Genomic DNA, 7,236 nt, shown 5'->3' with positions numbered 1-7,236 from the left:
TGCTTTAATTGGGTTCAATATAGTTTGATTTGGGTCATTGGGTCCAATCCATTGTTTTTGCTAATTCGTTTTATTTTTCATTTTAATTTGTTTTGCTTTCTTTTATTGTTATATCTTTATTCAATTAATCGGTTTCATTTGTGGCTTAATATACTCACTTAATAAGTAGGTTTGATTTGATCTATTTTTGATTTATTTTTGTTCTTTAGACATAAACCCTTAGATTAGGATCTCAAGCCCTAATCTCTTCCCCCATCTTTTCTTCCTTTCTTTCTTCTTTTCCCTATAGCAGAAAATCAGCCACCTCCCTCCTCTTCTTCTTCTTCCCTTCTCCATGGCTGCCACCTCCCATTTCTTCTTCCAAACCTGCAACCCTTTCCTTCTTTTTCTTCTTCTTCTTCTTCTCTTCTTTTCTCTTTTACCATGGCCGAGCCCTCTCCACCCCCTTCTCCTTCCTTTCTTTTTCCTTAACCGAACCTACAACTCACCTCTTCTCCCTCTCTCATTCTTCTTTTTCCCTTCTTTTTCCCTGCTGTTGTAACTATCAATCAGTCCCACCGAACCTTCTTCTTCTTCTTCTTCTTCTCTTCTTCTTCCCTGCTGTTGCAACTAATAACCAGCAGCCATTGAACCTCCTTTCTCATTCTTCTTCTTCTTCTTCTTCTTCTTCTCATCTTTTCTCTTTTACCATGGCCGAACCCTCTCCACCCCTTTCTCCTTCCTTTCTTTTTCCTTAACTGAACCTGCAACTCACCTCTTCTCCTTCTCTCATTCTTCTTTTTCTCTTCTGTTTCCTTGTTGCTGCAATTGCTAACTAGTCCCACCAAACCTCCTTTCTCTTTTTCTTCTTCTCTTCTTTTCCCTTTTACCATGGCCGAATCCTCTCCACCCCCTTCTCCTTCCTTTCTTTTTCCTTAACCGAACCTGAATCCATCTTCTCCTCCTTTTTCTTTCTACTGAAACCCCCCGAACCTTCCTCCTCTCTTGTAACTTAGCAGCCACCATTCATCTACCTCCCATCTTCTTCTCCTTCCCTCATTCTTCTTCTTCTCTTCTTTTTCCCTGTTGCTGTAACTACCAATCAGTCCCACCGAACCTTCTTCTTCTTCTTCTTCTTCTTCTTCTTCTTCTTCTTCTTCTTCTTCTCTTCTTCTTCCCTGCACTAATAACCAGCAGGCATTGAACCTCCTTTCTCATTCTTTTTCTTCTCTTCTTCTTCCTTGCTACTGCAACTACTAACCAGCAGCCACCGAACCTCCTTTCTTCTTCTTCTTCTTCTTCTTCTTCTTCTTCTTCTTCTTCTTCTTCTTCTTCTTCTTCTTATTTTATTTTCTTGTTTTTTGTTATTTCTTTAATTTGCTGATTAGATAGTCCATATTTGTAATACCCACAACCTGTTATTTCATTTATGTTTTCTATGTGGAATCTTCCCCCTCCTTTTGTTCTTTATTTTTCTTTTATTCATTTGGTTTGATTTCCTCTCCTTTTGTTTTGTTTTTTTTTCTTTTATCCATTTTGGTTTGATTTCAGGTCTGTAATGTATCTAGTCCTAGAACTTAGGGTTGGGATTCCCCTAATTTTAAAATTTAAAATCAAATGATTTCATTTTATTTCCCTCTAAATAATATATGGGACGTAGTCTAGGGCGTATGTTAGCAAGGGCGTGGCTGGCCCTCCCTTAAACCGGCTCGTAGCATTAGGTGCGTATTAGGGATCTAGGTTTTCCTACTGTCTCATATCTTTTGTACTCCAACCCTCACTCGCATTAATATAGTACTAATCTAGATTGATTAAAGTAACATAGTTAATTTAATTAGTCATTTCAATTGTTGTTTATTCATTTGTGATTTGTTGATTTAGTTTTTTTTAATCACTGCATTTGGTTTCTTCATTCAATTCAATTTATTAAACTTATGTAATTACAAATCTTTTTCCCTCTAGTGGTTTGTTTATTTTAATCAATCAACTAATTAGTTATTTAATGTAGGGTAATTAACTAGATTAATTAGTTAAAAGATTCTCTTCTCATTAGCTTAACTAGGGTTTTGAAAAATATTTAACTCATCTTAGATTAGCTTAAGGTAAACATAATTAGTGCAATTAGGTTTCATAATTAATTTAATTAAAATTTAGAATTAGTTTAATCCTCCTATACTAGATTAGGTAGATTAGTAAAAATGCATTCATTTAATGTATTTAATCCATTTCATTTTTTTTTTATAAATTAATTAGGTCTCATTTTATTTATAAATCTTTTTACCAATCAGATTAAGTAGGATTGCAATAATTTATTTCACAAATTACTAGGGATTGAGATTAATCATTTTAATTAATTCAATTTAAGATTTCATAAATTCATTAATCATCCATCTAGGTTAGGCTCAATTAATTGAGTTAGTTTAATTTAAGTTTTTTTTTTATTTGTTTTTTATTAGCGTAATCATTTCATTATTTGCATCATAACCTAGCTAGCATAATTTAGACACTTGGTTTAGGGTTTTCACATGTCATGCTCAGATACATAGTTTAGGGTTTTCAGTGACCTAGATTTATGACTAGTTAGTAGGGTACAAACAAACTTTGGTCAAACAAAAGGAGACCGGCCTTAGGGTCGGGCAGACTGGGTGCCTAACACCTTCCCAGTCTGTCACTTGACACTTGTCCAGAATCTTGGTGCAAACCAACCTTATCCATCAGAGTTATTAGTCTCTCTCCCTTGATTAGGGGAGACATTTATGGGTCCTAGACCCTTTCTAGGTGGCGACTCCCTTTTACCCATAACGTGTATCCCCCCCTTGACATTTGATGACCAGGGGATACTATCTCATCTCATTAGGGTCGAACCCTAGCGTGTGTACATGTGCTACGCGCCATATCGCGATCCCGACGGAGGTCCATGATACCTACAATGGGCTTACAGTTAGTCATGCCAGCCCTCTGAAGGAGATCAGTGATGTATCGGTGTTGAGAGAGGAAGACACCATCAGACCGATATAGGGCTTCAATACTAAGGAAAAAGCTGAGACGACCAAGATCCTTGATAGAGAATTTTAAAGCAAGCTGATGAAGGAGAGTCTGAACATGAGTTGGTTGGTTCCCTGTAACCAAGATGTCATCGACGTAGACAAGGACATATATGACAACAGAGCCCTACATGTAGATAAACAGTGATGTGTCGGTTTGGGATGACCGAAAATCGAAGCGAGTGAGGAACTCAGTTAACCTATGAAACCAAGCCCCAGGAGCCTGTTTGAGCCTATTGAGGGACTTGTGGAGGCGACATACATGATTAGGGCGTAGGGCATCTTCAAAACCCTGGGGTTGAGCCATGTAGACTTCCTCAGATAGAATACCATACAAGAATGCATTCTGAACATCAAGCTGACAAACAGTCCATCCGTTAGATATGGTCAAGGAGAGGACCGTCCATATGGTAGTAGGTTTGATGACAGGGCTAAATGTCTCATGATAATCAAGACCAGGTTGTTGATGAAATCCTTTAGCAACTAAACGGGCCTTATATCGCTCAAGGGAGCCATCTGCCTTTCGTTTGATGCGGTACACCCACCTGCAGCCAACCAGATTTATAGTTTCCCTGTAAGACATAAGAGACCAAGTATCATTACGTAATAAAGCATTAAATTCATCAGACATAACAGAACGCCAATGAGGAACCTTGTGGGTATGGGAGAAGCATGTAGGTTCAGCTGGGTCAGGTGAGGTGGTGGTAGAGAGGGTCGGAGGGTCAGGGGGTCAGCATAGAGATCATGTAGGGTTCTGGTGCGATGGGATGGGGTGGAAGAGGAGTCAGGGTTAGGGCCGGTTAGGGTTAGGTGAGGTGAGAAAGGAGGGGATATGGGAGAGGGTGGTTCAGGTAGGGGCGGTTCTGGGCTGGCAGGGAGAGGGATGGGTGGGTTTGGGAGGGTAGGCGGAGGGCTAGGGTGAGGTTGAGGGGTAGGTATGTTAGGTGCAATGCCCCACGGGGGAGGGGTAGTAGGAGGGGGGTTGGGTTGAGGAGGATGGTGGTGTAGTGTGAAATGGAAAAGTAGATTCATCAAATCTGACATGGCAAGATATGTAGATACGACGAGTGATGAGATCCATACAACGATAACCATGATGGGAAGGGCTATATCCTAAGAAAACACATGAGGCAGAATGGGGTTCAACCTTGTGATGATTGTAAGGATGAAGCCATGGATAACAAAGGCATCCAAATATTTTTAGAAACGAGTAGTCCGGAGAATTGCCTGTAACTAACTGATGGGGGGATTTGTTACCTGTGACAGAGGAGGGCATGCGATTGATGAGAATGACCACGGTTTCAAAGGCATAATCCTAGTAAGCCTGGGGAACAGCTGCATGAGATAGTACGGTAATTCCAGTTTCAGCAATGTGCCTATTATGACGTTCAACTGTTCCCTGTTGCTCATGAGTATGAGGGCAAGATAACCTATGTTGGATGCCCAACTTGGCAAAATAAGATGGGAGAGTACGAAATTCTCCCTCCAATCAGTTTGAATGGCCTTGATGGAGCGAGAGAACTGACGTTCCACCAAGGTCTGAAAAGTATGAAAGGCAGAGAAAACATCAAACTTCAACTTTAAAGCAGTAAACAAAATATATTTAGTATAGTCATCAACAAATATAACAAAAAAACGATTCTCATTTGAAGAAACTGTGGGGTGGGGGCCTCATACATCACTAAAAATCAAATCCAAATGAGAGGAACTACGAGTACTAGTTTCACGTAGTGACAATCTACTAGCTTTGCCCATTTGACAAGCAGAACATAAAGAAGGAGACTTCACGAGTTGATAACCAGGTAACATAAGACAAAGGACACGTTCATGAGGGTGCCCTAAAGGACGATGCCAGCGATTGAAAGATGAGGCAAAGGCCAGATTGGCATAAGGTGACGCTGGAACGGAATAGAGATCATGCTTACTGTGTCCAGTGAAGAGGGTTTGATTGGTCTTCAGATCCTTCACAGAGAAAAAAGAAGAGTGAAACTCAAAGTAAACATTATTGTCACGAAAAAATTGTTGAACAGATAACAAAGAACAAGTGAGAGTGGGAACATGTAAAATAGTAGAAAGAGAAAAGGAACGAGAGGGAGAAGAGATGGAAGCAGTGCCTATGTGAGATATAGGAAGTCCCTTACCCATGGTTTTAAGTATCTCTGATACCGATACGATACCCTCCGATACGTATCTTAAATTTAGCCAAACGATACGATACACATCGATACGATACATGAAATTTTTAAAATCCTTTCGTATCTATATATATCCTACAATACATACCGATATGCATCAATACACCACCAATACACATCGATACGATACGATATGCCTCGATACGACTATGAAAATTATAAAATTAGGTAAAATATACGTTTCGGTATGTATTGGTACGTATCGATGAGTATCGGTATGTATCGATCGGTACGTATCGGTATATATTGGCACATATCGGTGAATATCGATATATACCGGTACGTATTGGTGAATATCGATACGTATCGGTGAGTATCGATATATATCGGTGAGTATCGGTCATATAATGGCCAAGATGGGTAATTTTTCAGAAAACACACGATTTTTTGAAGGGTTTTTGTTCCAAAGTTGCTGTCAGCCATATTTCTCTCTAACTAAAGTGGAAATCAAGGTTGGGAACAAGGATTTTACATTTATGGGACAACTACAAACCTTGAATTCTTAGTACGATACCTTCAATTTAGTGTTTATGCATAATACATGTTATCAATATTTTTTTTTAACAAATTCTTTATGCAAAAGTGTTTAAAAAATGTTTCCTATCCATTTATGTGTGTATCTTTAGCGTATCTTAGTGTATCTCCGATATGATACGATACTCTCCGATACGTATCTTAATTTTGGCCGATCGATACGACGACCGATACCGATACTTTAATCCTTGCCATTACCAACCACAAGTTGGTTATTATTTGTGTATAGATCATAGGTGGAGAATTGGGTTAAGCCAGGGGTGGAATGGTGGGTGGCTCCAGTATTAGGGATCCAAGAGGTAGTGAAGGATTGTGGAGGTGTGGGGTGATGGGGTGGAGGTGCAATGGTAGGGGGTTAAGGGGTAGGGAAGGGTGTAGTATGGTAGACATTGGGTTGAGGTGGTGGCCGATTGTAGGGATGGGGAGGGGTAGGAAGAATGGCGGCTCTGGTAGGTCCCTGTGGGCGGTAGTAACAAGTGTCTGTCTGATAATTTGTGCGTCCACAGATTGTGTATGGATTGTGAGCGAATGCATTAGAGCGACCAAATCCACTAGCATGGCCATGACCAAGGCCTTGGGAGGAGCTTGTACCATGACCACCAGTGGAAGGAGGGCCACGACCTTGGTGAGTGACATGGTCGATGTATTGATGGCAGGATCAACAATGGGAAGGCGTGAGTGGAGAAGGTTCTCGTGACTCATAAGGAGACCATGCATGTCGGTGTAAGAGATGGGCTCCTTTTGTGCCATCATAATGGAGGCAAGGGCTTGATATTCAGTGCATAGGGCCCAAAAGATGTGGATGTTAAAGTCTTCCAATGGGAGGGACTTCCCTGCAGCTGCTAGCTCATCGGAGAGATGCTTGGCTCGATGGAAAAACTGAGTAATGGTCTTATCTGGTTTTTGAACCAGATTTTGAAGGGAGACATTGAAAGACAATCCTGGTTGTAAACTGAGAATTGAATGCAGCATGGAATGCATCCCAGATCTCTTTGCTAGTGGTCCATCCAACTGCTAATGAAAATGCCTCTTTAGAGAGAGAAGCGATGAGAAGGCTCATAATAAAAGCATCTTGTTCAAGCCATGCCTTGACTTTGATAGGGTTTTGAGGGCAACGATTGTCACTGGTGACATAGTCTAAGAGGCGTTGGTCAGTGAGATAGGGTACGACCTGTGTGCGCCAATAAATATAGTTCTTATATGTGAACTTTAGAGTTATCATATGATGAGCACCAGATAAGGATGTGGGAGGTGAGGATGGTTCGGCCATGGTAGAAGAGGGAGGAGGTGGTTCGGTCATTAGGATTGGGTTTTGTATGTGCAGATTTTTTTTTTTTTTTTCGAATGGAAGGGAGAAAAGGGACTTGGGTTGGGGTTTTGTTGTTTTTTTTTTTTTTTTTTTTTGCTCGAGGACTAGCAAAGTCTAAGTGTGGGGGGATTCTGATGAGCACATTTATGTGTGAAATCTAGGGTATAAAACCATG

Source organism: Macadamia integrifolia, chromosome 7 (assembly GCF_013358625.1).
Source record: "Macadamia integrifolia cultivar HAES 741 chromosome 7, SCU_Mint_v3, whole genome shotgun sequence".
Lineage (NCBI taxonomy): Eukaryota > Viridiplantae > Streptophyta > Magnoliopsida > Proteales > Proteaceae > Macadamia > Macadamia integrifolia.
This window is presented reverse-complemented; position numbering follows the sequence as displayed.